Source organism: Garra rufa, chromosome 17 (genome assembly GCF_049309525.1).
Source record: "Garra rufa chromosome 17, GarRuf1.0, whole genome shotgun sequence".
NCBI lineage: Eukaryota > Metazoa > Chordata > Actinopteri > Cypriniformes > Cyprinidae > Garra > Garra rufa.
This window is the reverse complement of record NC_133377.1, coordinates 36,683,396-36,700,020: the sequence shown is the minus strand read 5'-3', so window position 1 is coordinate 36,700,020 and position 16,625 is coordinate 36,683,396.

Below are 16,625 nucleotides of genomic sequence, written 5' to 3'. Positions count from 1 at the left end.
AGTTTTCACCCCTGGTACTTAATGCATCATGTTTCCTTCTGGAGCATTAGTGAGCTTTTAAACCTACTATAATAGTTGCATATGAATTCCTCAGTTGCCCTCAGTGTGAAAAGATGGACCTCAAAATTATACAGTAATTTTTGGAAGGGTTCAAATGCACAAAAAATGCTGAAAAACCAAAGAATTGGTTGGACCTGAGGGATTTTTCTGAAGAACAGCAAGCAGTTTAACTGTTCAGGGATTAATGAACAACTATCACTAAGCAAAAAAACACAGCTGTGGATCATTCAGGTAACAACACAGTATTAAGAATCAAGTGCATGTAAACTTTTAAGCAGGCTCATTTTTATAAATTCAACTAATATTTCCTTATGTAGACTATATGTGAATGTATTCTATGTGAAATATCTTATTCAGGTCAGTAGTAAATATTTCTGAATTGTGCATAAACATTTGACCTCAACTGTAAAAGATGTAATGAGTATGTGTAAGTAGGTATGTATACACACACACACACACACACACACACACACACAAAGTTGTCCAAATTAGGTTCTTAACAATGCATATTATTAATCAAAAATTACATTTTGATATATTTACAGTAGGAATTTTACAAAAAATCTTCATAGACATGATCTTTACTTAATTTTTGGCATAAAAGAAAAATCTAAAATTTTGACCCAAACAATGCATTTTTGGCTATTGCTACAAATATACCCCAGCGACTTAAGACTGGTTTTGTGGTCCAGGGTCACAGGGTCATATATATATATAAGGTTTTTCTTTTTTAAATATAAGGCTTTGTGATGCATTTCAGCAGGTTAGATGTCCATGTCCATTATCCATTGTTTCAATCAGTTTCTCACATGACACTCTTGTATTATTTTTAATGTAGTGCGTGAGTCACGTAGACTACTTGCATAGTGTTTTGTGATTTATTTATATATTTTGGTACTTAAAGCGATCACCCAAAAATGAAAAATTCTGCCATTAATCACTCTCTCATCCCGGACGAGCCCCCATTTAATGTTACGTCCTCGTGCGCTATTAAGGAGTATCGGGTATCTTACTTCAGTCCAAAACCAGAGCAAGCAAAAGAAACCAAAAATGTTTATTTACTTGCAGTAATATTTACATAAAAGGGTAAAAAACTCACTGCCGTTCTAAACTCGTAAGACTTTCGTTCATCTTCAGAAAACAAATTAAGACATTTTTGATGAAATCATACAGCTTTCTGACCCGGCATATACAGCAACAGTACTATCACGTTCAAGGCTCTGAAAGGTAGTAAGGATATTGTTAAAAAAATTCAAGTGACATCAGTGGTTTAACCGTAATTTTATAAAGCTACGACAATACTTTTTGTGCACAAAGAAAACAAAAACAATGACTTTATTCAAAAATTTTTCCTCTTTCCAAAGACGAACAAAGGTCTTACGGGTTTGGAATGACATGAGGGTGAGTAATTATTGACAGAATTAAAATTTTTGTGCAAACAAACTCTTTAACTTGACATGTTTTTTTATGTTCCACAGACAAAAATACAAGCACGTTTGTTTGAAACGACATGAGAGTGAGTATTGCAATTACACTTACATTACAATAGATATGTCTTACTGTATTGTAGAGGATTTAAGCACAAGGTTGACCAAAGTACTGTACAATGAATTAAAGAATAACAATGTTTTTATTTCTTTTTTTTTTATTCAAGGTAAACAAGCAATAGACAATCAACAATGTACAAAAAATACATATGTTTATGCATTTAATTTAGTTAAAAGGGATTTTAATTTTTTTAATTTTTTTGCTTTCTCTGCAAGTGCTCTGTAAATCGCAACTTTTGAATTTGCAATTTTGGATGAACTCCTTTAACATTTGTTATTTACTGCATCTTCTATGTTTCTGATTCTTAAAAAAAACTGTTAAAGACAGCATTCCTATTGCCATGTTTTCCATCTCAGAACTTACATGCATGCTTTTCATCCGAAGGGACTTACAGTAGATTCAAGGTGTGCGTTTTATCAGTATGTGCGTTCCCTGTGCTGGGAATAAAGTGCATGACCTTGGCATTATGAGTGCTTCGCTCTAGCGGTTGAGCTACAGGAACACAAAATCAATTCTTTGTCATATTCTCTTGTCATTCAAGCACACTCAATGTCATTGAAAAATTTAATAGGCTTTTTGGCAAGAAAATACAAGTGTTCAAACAGACAAATTTCAGCTTGCTATAAGGCAGTAAATTACAATCATTCAGATCTTTTCTAGTGTAGATATTACAGGATTTTTTTGGATCACCTTTATGAAAAAGCGCTGCTACAATCTAGTGACATTCCCCATCCTCCGAATGAGCTCCACTGTCCTGCCAGATTTATGTTTTGTATTAAGTAAAGGCGAAGCTACTCATGTTGTCTCACTCTATCAATAGCAGATACATTAGCGATATCTACTATGTGCGAGAACACTATTCATTTACCTCGACCTGTCCCTGCAGGGGCGCATGCAAGCTTGTAGGAGGTAAAGAGCTGTATCCACTTACTCCTCGATGGGACTCGGGCGTCAGGCTCTGGGTAATCGATGCCCATCGAGTGGAGGGAGGGAAGACAGGGAGGGTACAGGGACAGCAGGAGAGGAATCAGGATGAAGGCTCATAGACTTCGTTTCCGTAGACTTGCATAGTCAGATTTTTGTGAAGTCTGGTACACGTTGTGGCTTATATGCCATTGCTGTAGGTCAAACAGTTGAACATAGGGCTACTGTCGCAAACCTGTGGTCATTGATTAGATTCCAAGGGAACTGGTCAAATATAGCTTGAATGCAACGTGAATTCATAAATGTACCTGATGTTTGGGTTATAACTCTGAGAACAAAGCAGAATATGTCACGGTTCAAACAAGGGAGGTCTGGGTCCAAAAGCAGGTTAGTAATGATTTTAATAATAAAACAATAAACAAACAAATCCAACACGGCAAGCTAAGAACTAAAACACAAAATAAACAAGATCTAGAACATAAACTTAAGCCAGGGAATTCAGGAACTGAAAAACAAACATGACACGAGAGACAATGCAGACATGAAGCAGGAGTGAGAAATGAGAGTTCTTATACAAAAGTCCAAATGGTGAACAGCTGTGAGTGAATCAGTGTTAACGACAAGGACAGGTGAATGCTATCAGAAGTGCAGTGTGAATAGCGACCTCAGGAGGCTGAGGAAAACCCCACAGCCCCGATCATGACAGTACCCCCTCCCTACGGAACGGCTTCCAGACGTTCCCAAAGTCTGGAGGGAGGAGGTACGGAGGAAGGCAAGTCAGGGGGAGGGATGGCGGGCCAGGGCCGTGCAGCGGAGTCACGCGAGCAGGCCTTGCCACCAGCGGAGCCTCAGCGGACGCCGCCGCGTCAGGCACGGAGTGAGCGGTCACCGCCGCGTCAGGAACAGCGAGAGCGGTCACCGCCGCATCAGGAACAGCGAGAGCGGTCACCGCCGCATCAGGAACAGCGAGAGCGGTCACCGCCGCATCAGGAACAGCGAGAGCGGTCACCGCCGCGTCAGGCAAAGAGTGAGCGGTCACCGCCGCATCAGGAACAGCGAGAGCGGTCACCCCCGCATCAGGAACAGCGAGAGCGGTCACCGCCGCGTCAGGCAAAGAGTGAGCGGTCACCGCCGCGTCAGGAACAGCGAGAGCGGTCACCACCGCGTCAGGCACAGAGTGAGCGGTCACCCCCGCATCAGGAACAGAGTGAGCGGTCACCGCCGCGTCAGGAACAGCGAGAGCGGTCACCACCGCGTCAGGCACAGAGTGAGCGGTCACCGCCGCGTCAGGAACAGCGAGAGCGGTCACCACCGCGTCAGGCACAGAGTGAGCGGTCACCGCCGCGTCAGGAACAGCGAGAGCGGTCACCACCGCGTCAGGCACAGAGTGAGCGGTCACCGCCGCGTCACGAACAGCGAGAGCGGTCACCACCGCGTCAGGCACAGAGTGAGCGGTCACCGCCGCGTCACGAACAGCGAGAGCGGTCACCACCGCGTCAGGCACAGAGTGAGCGGTCACCGCCGCGTCAGGAACAGCGAGAGCGGTCACCACCGCGTCAGGCACAGAGTGAGCGGTCACCGCCGCGTCAGGAACAGCGAGAGCGGTCACCACCGCGTCAGGCACAGAGTGAGCGGTCACCGCCACGTCAGGAACAGCGAGAGCGGTCACCACCGCGTCAGGCACAGAGTGAGCGGTCACCGCCGCGTCAGGAACAGCGAGAGCGGTCACCACCGCGTCAGGCACAGAGTGAGCGGTCACCGCCGCGTCACGAACAGCGAGAGCGGTCACCACCGCGTCAGGCACAGAGTGAGCGGTCACCGCCGCGTCAGGAACAGCGAGAGCGGTCACCACCGCGTCAGGCACAGAGTGAGCGGTCACCGCCGCGTCACGAACAGCGAGAGCGGTCACCACCGCGTCAGGCACAGAGTGAGCGGTCACCGCCACGTCAGGAACAGCGAGAGCGGTCACCGCCGCGTCAGGAACAGCGAGAGCGGTCACCGCCGCGTCAGGAACAGCGAGAGCGGTCACCGCCGCATCAGGAACAGCGAGAGCGGTCACCACCGCGTCAGGCACAGAGTGAGCGGTCACCGCCACGTCAGGAACAGCGAGAGCGGTCACCGCCGCGTCAGGAACAGCGAGAGCGGTCACCGCCGCGTCAGGAACAGCGAGAGCGGTCACCGCCGCATCAGGAACAGCGCCGGCGGTTGTCGCCACCTCCTCGCGGAAGAGCGTCTCCACTCCCTCCGCAAAGCAGGAGCGCTTCCGTGCAGCCTCGGCGCTGCGGGCGTCCATCGCCGCCAAGCAGGCGTAGATGAACTCAAACCTAGCGGCCGACGCCGCCTCAAAAGACATCCCTGCAGTGTCAGGAACAGAGCGGGTGGTCGCCGCCCCCAAACGCACGTCCGCCGCCTCCTCAAAAAAAATCCTCCCCGCTGGACCCATCTTTGATGTCTGCATTCTGTCACGGTTCAAACAAGGGAGGTCTGGGTCCAAAAGCAGGTTAGTAATGATTTTAATAATAAAACAATAAACAAACAAATCCAACACGGCAAGCTAAGAACTAAAACACAAAATAAACAAGATCTAGAACATAAACTTAAGCCAGGGAATTCAGGAACTGAAAAACAAACATGACACGAGAGACAATGCAGACATGAAGCAGGAGTGAGAAATGAGAGTTCTTATACAAAAGTCCAAATGGTGAACAGCTGTGAGTGAATCAGTGTTAACGACAAGGACAGGTGAATGCTATCAGAAGTGCAGTGTGAATAGCGACCTCAGGAGGCTGAGGAAAACCCCACAGCCCCGATCATGACAGAATATAAACACACAACTAACAAAAATAAGTTCTAACAATTTGATAACATTGAAATGACCATTTTAAATTTGAATTCTAAGGGAACATTCCATTTTTATAATTTTGCAGGCATTATGGAAAAGTTACTTTTGAATCTTTTTGGAACATTCTAAAACTAGTGACATTTAAAAAATGTTAGCCAAACATCCAAGTACAATGTTTCAGAAAAAAACATTCCATGAATGATGTGTAAATCATGTTTTTTGTGCTAATGTTTTGAATACCAGATAACATTCTATTAACGTTAACTGGAAAAACATTGCTGAATATATCTTGTTTATTTGCTAATAACTGTTTCACTAGTGTCGGCATGATTATTTTGGAGACTCTTAAATGTGAGTTAAATTTAAAATTAGGTCAAACAATTTGGCATATCTTTAAAAAAAAAAAAATAGTTACAAACGCGACAAGTTCTTCTTATAATTTAAACCTAATTCAAATTGTAAGATTATTAAAATACATTTATGCACTCTGAAAACTGTCAGTGTGCAGTTTGCATGAATGGTCTGTAAGTGGTTTGATAGCATGCCATCTGAGGTTTTATGCTTTTAAGAGTGTCAAAAAAGTCAGAAAATATATTCAACATTGATAATAATCTTGAGCAGCAAATCAATATATTAGAATGATTTCCATGTGACACTGAAGACTGGAGTAATGACGCTGAAAATTAAGCCTTACATCACAGAAGTAAATTACATTTTAAAATATATACAAATAGAAAATGGGTATTTTAAACTGTAATAATATTTCACAACATGTTTTAATGTATTTTTGTTCAAAGTATAAGATACTTTATTCAAAACCATTAAAAAATCATTTTTAACTAGTCTATGTGTTGCTTGAAAAATCTAATTTCATTAGCATACTGATTAATATTTTTGAATGGCTGTCAGTGACAAAAGACACAGCTGGTGGATCATACAAATTTGTATTTTTTATTTAGTACTGACCTAACTAATATATTTCATATAAAATATGTTTACATATAGTCCACAAGAGAAAATAAAAGTTGAATTTATAAAAATGACCCCATTCAAAAGTTTACATACACTTGATTCTTAAAGGGATGGTTCGGAGTAGAATTGACTTCATTGCTATGCACTCCGAAGCCCATGTAAATACCCCATCCGAAGTTTTTTTTTTACCTTAGTCGAACATTTATGGAGATATTAGAGTTTTTCCGAATTGCTTGTTACAGGGGTGAATGGTACATGTGATGTATCTCGTAAATTGCACCACTAAACGTGCAAGTAATCTTACCAAACTTGTACAGTAGTGTAAATAGGTTATGTACTCACAAAACGCTGCATAAAAACATTTGTAAGTCCACCATGAGTGTTTTAAAAACATGTTTTAGCCGATCCCTACTAGTCTCAAAAACTACAAATGGCGACACGTCGACGTCACTTCCCTGGTTTGAAAAAAGCATGTAAAAGTCGTCCTACTACATCTGTGTGCATGTCAACTTGTAGGAAGACTTTTACGTGCTTTTTTCAAACCAGGGAAGTGACGTCGACGTGTCGCCATTTGTAGTTTTTGAGACTAGTAGGGATCGGCTAAAACGTGTTTTTAAAACACTCATGGTGGACTTACAAATGTTCTGATGCAGCGTTTTGTGAGTACATAACCTATTTACACTACTGCACAAGTTTGGTAAGATTACTTGCACGTTTAGTGGTGCAATTTACGAGATACATCACATGTACCAATCACTCCTGTAACAAGCAATTCGAAAAACTCTAATATCTCCATAAATGTTTGACTAAGGTAAAAAAAACTTCGCATGGGGTATTTACATGGGCTTCGGAGTGCATAGCAATGAAGTCAATTCTACTCCGAACCATCCCTTTAATACTGTGTTGTTACCTGAAGGATCCACAGCTGTGTTTTTTTGTTGTTGTTGTTGTTGTTATAGTTGTTCATGAGTCCCTTGTTTGTCCTGAACTGTTAAACTGCCTGCTGTTCTTCAGAAAAATTCTTCAGGTCCCACAAATTCTTTGGTTTTTCAGCATTTTTATGTATTTGAATACTTTCCAACAATGACTATATGATAATAAGATTCATCTTTTTACTCTAAGGACAACTGAGGGAGTCATTTGCAACTATTACAGAAGGTTCAAACGCTCACTGATGCTCCAGAAGAAAACGCGATGCATTAAGAGTCAGGGGGTGAAAACTTTCTGAATTTAAAGATCAGGGTCAATTTAACTTATTTTGTCTTCTGGGAAAATGGAAATATCTTCTGTAGCTTCTGAAGGGTAAATGGAGAAAAAAAAAAGATATTTAGACAAAATAAGAAAAATGTACACATCTTCATTCTGTTCAAAAGTTTACACCCCTGGCTCTTAATGCATGTTTTTTCCTTCTGAACATCAGTGAGCGTTTTCACCTTCTATAATGGTTGAATACGAGTCCCTCAGTTGTCCTCAGTGTGAAAAGATGGATCGCAAAATCATACAGTCATTGTTGGAAAGGCTTCAAATACACAAAAATGCTGAAAAACCAAGAGATTTGTGGCACCTGATAGATTTTTCCCCATTGCCATTCATCAATCGACTGTTTCCCAGCAGGGTGTGTCTGTTAGTTCAGAGGCCTCTAGTGGATGGTGTAGGAATGAGAAGATGGAAAGATTTAGGAGGTTAGAAAAGACACATGGGCAAAAAAAAATCAGGTAGGTGTTTTCTGCCTTTTCACTCTCTGTATCGCACGGCATGGCCACAATGAAAGGCCCCAGTAATAATGGAGTCTGCAGGTTTCTGCCAGCACCAAAGTGAAGCCACGACCTCTATTAGAGTTAACGCTCGCGTCCAGTGAAGTCTTGAGTGACTGGGAGTGCTGTTCTAACATACAAACCGCCTCTGTGTATATATGTGGTTGTGTATACATGAGGAATAACAGGCTCTTGAGTTGTTGTGTAAGTCTGGCTAAAGGTCATTGTGTGGGATCTGTCAGTGAGGGAAGCCTTGGCATTTATAACCTGCAACTTCAAGCAGCAATGTGCAGAAAACACACACACACACACACACACACACACAAACTCAGTTTGTTGCATATCGTTGCAATTATGAAGTGCAGGCTTCTGAAACAAGTTTATGAATATTTTACATGCAGGAAATATTCAAAAATGATGTCTGGGTGAAGACAACTAATAATTCATTTAATTCTTTTTTTTTTGTGGTGTACAATATTGAAAAGTTTTAGAAATCACTCAGACACAAACTCAGTTTTCTGCATATTATTGCAATTATGAAAATGATGCTTCTAAAACAAATTTATGACTTTTTTACATTCAGGAAATATTCAGTATCCAAAGATGACGGCTGGGCAAAGACAACTAATAATTCATGTTTTTTGTTTGTTTTTAACAGAAAAGCATGCTTTACAATGTTGAAATAGTTTAAACTGTAAGAATATTGATAGAATATAAGAATTAGTTTGATTTAGTGAGTTGCACATATGCTCCAGATATGTTCAACCAGCTTTAGTTTTTGTTCCCTAATCACGTTTCTTGAAATGCATAATCGCATTAAGATTAAACTTTAAGTAAAAACAAATCTCATTTAAGCATAGATTAATTGATATATTATGATTATGATGATTAAAAATAGACCAAACCGAGTGAAGAAAAAATATCACAATCAGATGAGGCTAATTAGGTGTTGCTTATGAATATACTTCTAGATCATTACTAGAAACTATCAAAATATGTTAAAATGAATGATTAAAAAAAATATTTTTGGGTTGAGTCTCTATTGTTTGACTATTTTGAAGTTAAAAACATCTTGATGGATAAGATGTGGTATGAATTACTACTGTTGTGTTTTTATCAGCAGTTTGGACTCTCATTCCGATGGCACCCATTCACTTCAATGGTGAGGAAGTGATGCAGTGATAAATTTGCTCTGATGAACATCTGAGGGTGAGTACATTTTCAGCTAATTAAAATTTTTGGTTGAACTGTTTCTTTAAGATGCTGCTTAGGCTACATTCTACACAATTTTTGCTTCTGAAGTCTTGGTTTAAGGATGTTTAGATTTGTTTGTATTGGAAACCGGACAAAACTATTGATTAATAAAGTAATATTTTGCAGCGTGTTTAGACTCAGGGAGGTCCCAGGCGAAGGGTGGGCTTCTGCTCTGCAGATCTGGACGAATCTGTTCGGATAACCTTTGCACGTTCAGGGCCGAGATGGAGAGTTCTGGGTGTCATTGGCAGACAGAAAGCAACGTTCTGATGGAGACGTGCTGAGTTATGATAGATTGAGTGCTAGAAAGAGAGCAGGAGTCACGCAGGAGTGCAGAGAGATGATCCATATCACTAATCAATATCTACTGCACTCCTTCTCAGCAACCTGCGCTCGCGGTGAGTGTGTGCGTGACAGGAACAGTTGTAGAGATCCCTTTAACCTTGTATATGGACAGGTTGTTGGAGCCCCTGCGGTCTGATTTTAATCACATGCTCTGGTTATTCACCATTACAGGAATGAGATACTGTTATCTGTGAGACATTCTCTCCTACTTATTTTTTTGGACACAAACTCCTTGTACAAAGAAGAAACAGCATATAACTTCTTCAGCATATAAATTCAACCTGAGAATAAACAGGTGTGTGTGTTCAACTCAAGTGTGTGTGGTCTAAACGTGCAGTTTTTATCACGCTTAGACCATCACCAGTAATGATTTTTCTATTGCTGTCATAACATGACATTGATTTGACAGATTCCATTTCAGATCCACAAGTTTAATGAGATATTTTTAGCCTGGAGCCAAACTGTGTGATCACCTTTTCTTGATGGAATTGCACCGAGCTTTGATGAAATAATCACACATCACGCTAAAAGACGGTTAATTGCTTTTGCGTTAAATGTCATACTACCAGTTCTTTGATTTACCAGCGCTTTCACTTAATTGGCTTGTCTGCTAAAGGACAAAATATCAAAGGCTATTTACATAAAAATGTTTTGTTTGTCATATATTTCCACAAACTTTACCTTTTATTTGGTTCCTTTAGTTCACTGTTTATCAGCTTCATTTCTTAAACATTTTCCACTCTTAAGAATTATTGGTATTGATGGTTTAATGAAGAACTTTTTTTATCATGCTAAATGTTCTGTATACTGGAAAAAAGTTCAAAATCAAATCATTTAAAGTTTAACTTTAAATTATAAAGTATAAAGTGCTGTGCAATTACATAAAACACAATAAAATACAAAGAGAGAGTGAATAAAAAACAACAAGAGCAAAATAAAATGTAATAAAATGTTTTCAAACTTCAACTCTGTCTCAAAAATAAAACCTAAATTCTTAACATAAGTAGGCAAACTGGATAACAAAGAGCCTTTTACATAGTTACTAAGGACAAATATAAAAATGTCTGTTGTTTTCTCACTTAACTAAAAAAGTTAGTATTCTGAGAAGTTAGTATCATTTTCAGATTTTATAGGCAAATACATCTGGGTGTCGTCAGCATGAAAGTGGTATGAAATACTATATTTCTTAAAAATAAAACCAAGCAGAAGCATATATAATGAAAATAACACTGGTCCCAAAATCTCTTTCTCATTTAACTGAAGAAAGTTACTTTATTTTTCATATTTAAAGAGTAATTTAACACATGTATCATCTCCAGACTTTATAGGCAAACACATCTAGGTGTCATCAGCATGAAAGTTGTATCGCATACTACATTTCTTGAAAATAGAACCAAGATAAAGCATATATAATAAAAATAACACTTGTCCCAAAATTTAACCTTGAGGGACCCCACTGGTAATAGACCAAGACCTAGATTTGATGCTATGTTTTTTTGAATAGTTACTAGGGCCAAATATAAAAATGTCTTTTTCTCTATTAACTGAGGAAAGGTTTTCATCTTGCATTTTATGTCTTTTAGATATATAAAGAGTGATTTAACACATGCATCATCTCCAGACTTTATAGAAAAATACATCTTGGTGTCGTCAGCATTACAGTGGTATGAAATAAATACTATATTTCTTAAAAATAGAACCAAGATAAAGCATATATAATGAAAATAACACTGGTCCCAAAATTGAACCTTAAGGGACCCCACTGGTAATAGACCAAGACCTAGACTTGATGCTATATTTTTAGTTACTAGGGCCAAATATACAAAAATCTGTCTTTTTTCATTTAACTGAAGAAAGTTAGTATTCATCCAGCATTTTATGTCTTTTAGATATTTAAAGAGTGATTTAATACATGTATCATCTCCAGACTTTATGGGCAAATACATCAAGGTGTCATCAGCATGAAAGTGGTATTAAATACATTTTTAACAGAACCAATAGGAAGCATATATAATGAAAATAATAATGGTCCCAAAATTACTAGTTACTAGTTTCAAGGAAAGTGGTATCACATACTACATTTCTTGAAAATAGAACCAATATAAAGCATATATAATAAAAATAACACTGGTCCCAAAACTGAACCTTGAGGGACCCCACTGGTAATAGACCAAGACCTAGACTTACTGCTATATTTTTTGCATAGTTACTAGGGCCAAATATACAGGAATCTTTATTTTTTCTAATTTAACTGAAGAAAGTTAGTTTTGCAGTATTTTATGTCTTTTAGATATTTAAAGAGTGATTAAACACATGTATCATCTCCAGACTTTATAGGCAAACACATCTAGGTGTCATCAACATAAAAAGTGGTATAAAAATACTAAAAAAAAAAAAAAAAAAAAACAGAACCAAGAGAAAGCATATATAATAAAAATAACACTGGTCCCAAAACAGAACCTTAAGGGACCCCACTGGTAATAGACCAAGACCTAGACTTGATGCTATATTTTTAGTTACTAGGGCCAAATATACAAAAATCTGTCTTTTTTCATTTAACTGAAGAAAATTAGTATTCATCCAGCATTTTATGTCTTTTAGATATTTAAAGAGTGATTTAATACATGTATCATCTCCAGACTTTATGGGCAAATACATCAAGGTGTCATCAGCATGAAAGTGGTATTAAATACATTTTTAACAGAACCAATAGGAAGCATATATAATGAAAATAACAATGGTCCCAAAATTACTAGTTACTAGTTTCAAGGAAAGTGGTATCACATACTATATTTCTTGAAAATAGAACCAATATAAAGCATATATAATAAAAATAACACTGGTCCCAAAACTGAACCTTGAGGGACCCCACTGGTAATAGACCAAGACCTAGACTTACTGCTATATTTTTTGCATAGTTACTAGGGCCAAATATACAGAAATCTTTCTTTTTTCTAATTTAACTGAAGAAAGTTAGTTTTGCAGTATTTTATGTCTTTTAGATATTTAAAGAGTGATTAAACACATGTATCATCTCCAGACTTTATAGGCAAACACATCTAGGTGTCATCAACATAAAAAGTGGTATAAAAATACTAAAAAAAAAAATAAAAAAAAAATAAAAAAACAGAACCAAGAGAAACACTGAAAAAAAATGATTCATTGAATTTACTAAATTTTTTTAAGGTAAGTGGTTGCAATCAATTGATTCGATCTAAATTTAAACAAGCACATTTATTTGGATTTAATCAATTTTATTTAGTTAACTTAGTATTAAAAAAATGAGTAATTTCAGCCCAATTTAAATATGCTACTTCCTCTTAATTTATTTAATTGTTTCTGAAGAAAACATATTCATTGAATTTACTACATTTTTTTAAGGTAAGTGGTTGCAATCAATTTATTTTAGCTACATTTAAATAATCACATTTCGTTGACTAAATTTCTAAATTGTTTTAATCACTTTCCTTAAAATATTTCTTAAGGAGAGGTTCTTAAATGGCTTTGCAAATACACACAACAAGTTTAATGTTTTGAATTTATTTTTAATGTCATCAAATGTATATTCAGTAACAGTTTCTTTGTATGTACAACAAGTGTTTGGAAGACAAGTGCTTACTTAACGTTGCACATTCACAAAATAAAAATTAACAAAAATTCACAGGTGAAAGAGGCCACATTGTTGAGTGCTGACTTTGAATTGCAAAATTAATAAAAATATGTGGAAACGGGCAACAGTATATAGTGATTTAACAGTATACAGTATTTATTCAATAGTAAATAAAACAATAGTGCTAAAACTGTTCATATGTCATGCAATAAACTGCAATTTGTAATGGATTTTACAGGTATGCCCATGGTGATGTGTTGTGGGTCTTTCAAGGAGTCATCTCTTTGACTGTCCTATATTTAAATAAAAAGAAACTGTTATTAGTAGGGTTGGGTATGAACGGATATTTATTAGCCAATATGCACAAAAACACATCAGTATGTCATCATAAACAACTGTTTTTTTTTTAAGTTAAAGTGAAAGGAAGCAGATGAGAAAAAACAACTGACAAATCTATACAATCAGGGGTAATTATAGTACTAAACTATGAAATATTTATTTTTAAAAGGATAGTTTGCCCAAAAATAAATTCTGTGATTATTATTAGAGAATTAATTCACCCTCATGTTGTTCCTAACCTGCAAATGGAACACAAATTCAGATATTTTTAATGAGATCTTTGAGCTTTCTAACCCCGCATAGACAGCAACGCAACTCAACTGAAATGTTCTTAGGCCAAGAAACACATGAAAGATATTGGTAAAATAGCCCATGTGACATCAGTGGTTCAACAGAAATTTTATGAAGCAACGAGAATACTTGTGTGCAAAGAAAACAAAAATACAGACTCCTCCACACCATCGTCTGCCATTCATGAGAGTAAACTAAGGTCTGCTGGGTTTGGAAAGACATGAGGGTGAGTAATTAACGACAGAATTTTCATTTTTTGGGCAACTATAACCCTTTTAGTATTTGAAATTTAAGTAGAATTTTTAAAAAAAATCCTTTAAGAATTTAAATTCAAGCAGAGACATTTTTGTCTGGACAGTGTATTTGACATCACTGTGTTAAATAATAATACATATAGGAAAGGAAAAGACATACCTCCTGTAAAATGCCGAAATATTTGACCACTTTCCTCCCAGGAAGACCTCCTTTCTGGAAAACAGCAGTGAGCTGTGGAACATAACATATTACATTATATGATATCATATATTTCATTAAAGTCAACTGTTTATTGTAAAATACTTTAGTACTAAAAATACTTACTGTGCATATTGATGGAATAATACAACTTTAGCAAAGTGGCGAACCTGGAAACTTCCTTTGGCATCAAGGAAATCGTATGTGTTCAGTCTGTTCACACGCACATGCAGAGAGTCCCTAAAAAGAAACCAAGCACACAATAATTAATATTGTTAGATTAAGACACATTTTACATGCTGCACCATTAAAGCTAGCAAAAAGGGGCATGTTCACATGATTACAATTGTGAACATGCGTCACTAAAAACATTCAGAAATCCAATGTTATATTGTGAGATTTATCGATAGGAACTGACTGGAAATTCCCCTCATAACTTATATGCCTTCGTCCATATTTTAACTTTACATTACGGGGCATATTTGGAGTTTCGATGTGATGTCCAGTATGAACGAAACACATCTATACAGCATACATCTAACATTACACCACAAATAAAGTTTGAGTCTGTGGGAACAATTCTACAGTACAAACACGCAGTTAAGGATACGATCTCCCCATAATTGCTTTATAATGCAATAGTCGCAAATAAAGTTAATTGTTTTTTTCGGTATCACGCAAGCACTAAGTGACCTTACCTTCCGCCAAAACAAACTGCTCTTGAACAAACAAGTTAAGGACATTAAATATTACCCGTCCAAAAGGATTTAATGTTATATCTCATGTTTAACCACATTAGGCAGATTCCCGAAGGACTGGCTGTGGTAAAGTTAAAGCAGACGTAACTTAGGCGGGAACACCAATAACTACTGTATTTGTGGTAACGACCTCTTTGGCGCCACTCCATTGAGATAATTCTTTTCCTCATTTCTTTCATTTGGACTGACAGGATTTTTCGCCACAGGAGTTTATCCTTCGTTTTAGAGACAGTGCGAGTGGAACAGCGTATTTAGAGTACTACTGAACTTCAGAAATATACTGGGGCATCAGTTTACTGTCCTGCATCTATTGTGGATAGTTTCACGGATTATAATGGTTTCTATACGGTCTTTGGACACGGAACCAGCGAGGCAGAGCCGGGGGTTTCCCCCGGGGATGGAACCCGGGAGCGGGAGAGTTCCGAAGAGCATCTGCGCTGTGTATTGACGCACCTTACAAGCAAGCAAGGTAATATATATATATATGTAAGGGATAATCAACGGTTTGCCGTGCATTAAAGGATTTTAAATGCACGACGTGGAGGCTAATAACCGCCCGACGCGAAGCGTGCATTTTTGTTGTTTCTTTGTGTTGTTTCATTCTTTCTTGAATGTTCATTCAGGAATAATTTGATATTGCTGAATACATCATTCGTCTTTGGAGCATTATTATTTTGTGTTGAAGTGCAGTTTGTGTCGTGTGATTGTTACCTCCACCTTCTTTGTGTTGCTTCATTCATTCTTAAATGTTCAATCAGGAATATTTCAGTATGGCTGAATACAAGGTGTATTATTACTGTATACGTTAAAGTGTAGTTTGTGTCATGATTGTGCGATTGTGATTGTTACCCCCACCTGAGACAGAATTGCATGTGAAAGTGTGTGTGCATTTTTAAATCCACCTGCCTTTGGTGTCTATGCGTCATACTCTCCACCCCGTGACCTCCATTCGTCAACCCAGCCAGCACTTACCAAGCATGCATCTGGAAGAAATTGTGGCACACTTTGTAAATGGCTTCTCCATTTTTTCCCTCCTAATGCTCCTAAGTGTTCGACATGCATCAGTAAGTCCTCCGCTACCTGCCAAAAAAAGTCAAAGGTCAGGAAGAACGCCTGCGACTCGCACTGTGAGACTGAATGTTGAAATCAAATGCAAATTTGACAAAATTCTCTTGCTTTTAATTAATCGTGAGAGATGCTTCAGTGACTAAGCTGTTATTGAGAGCTGCTCACATCTGGTATGTAAATGATGTACTGTATGTGTTTTCTAAATGTGAAAACTGTTTTTTTTATTGGACGATGAGACCAACTGTAAACCGAAACTGGGTCTTGCTGATTTCCTGTTATTGAATATTTCTATTGTATCATCAAAACGGCATAGAAAAGCTCAAAGAAGTACTGGATTTTTTTTTTTTATTCTTGAGTGACTTTTGAAGTGGCAAACCATCACTTGGTTAACTGCGAGGACATTTCAG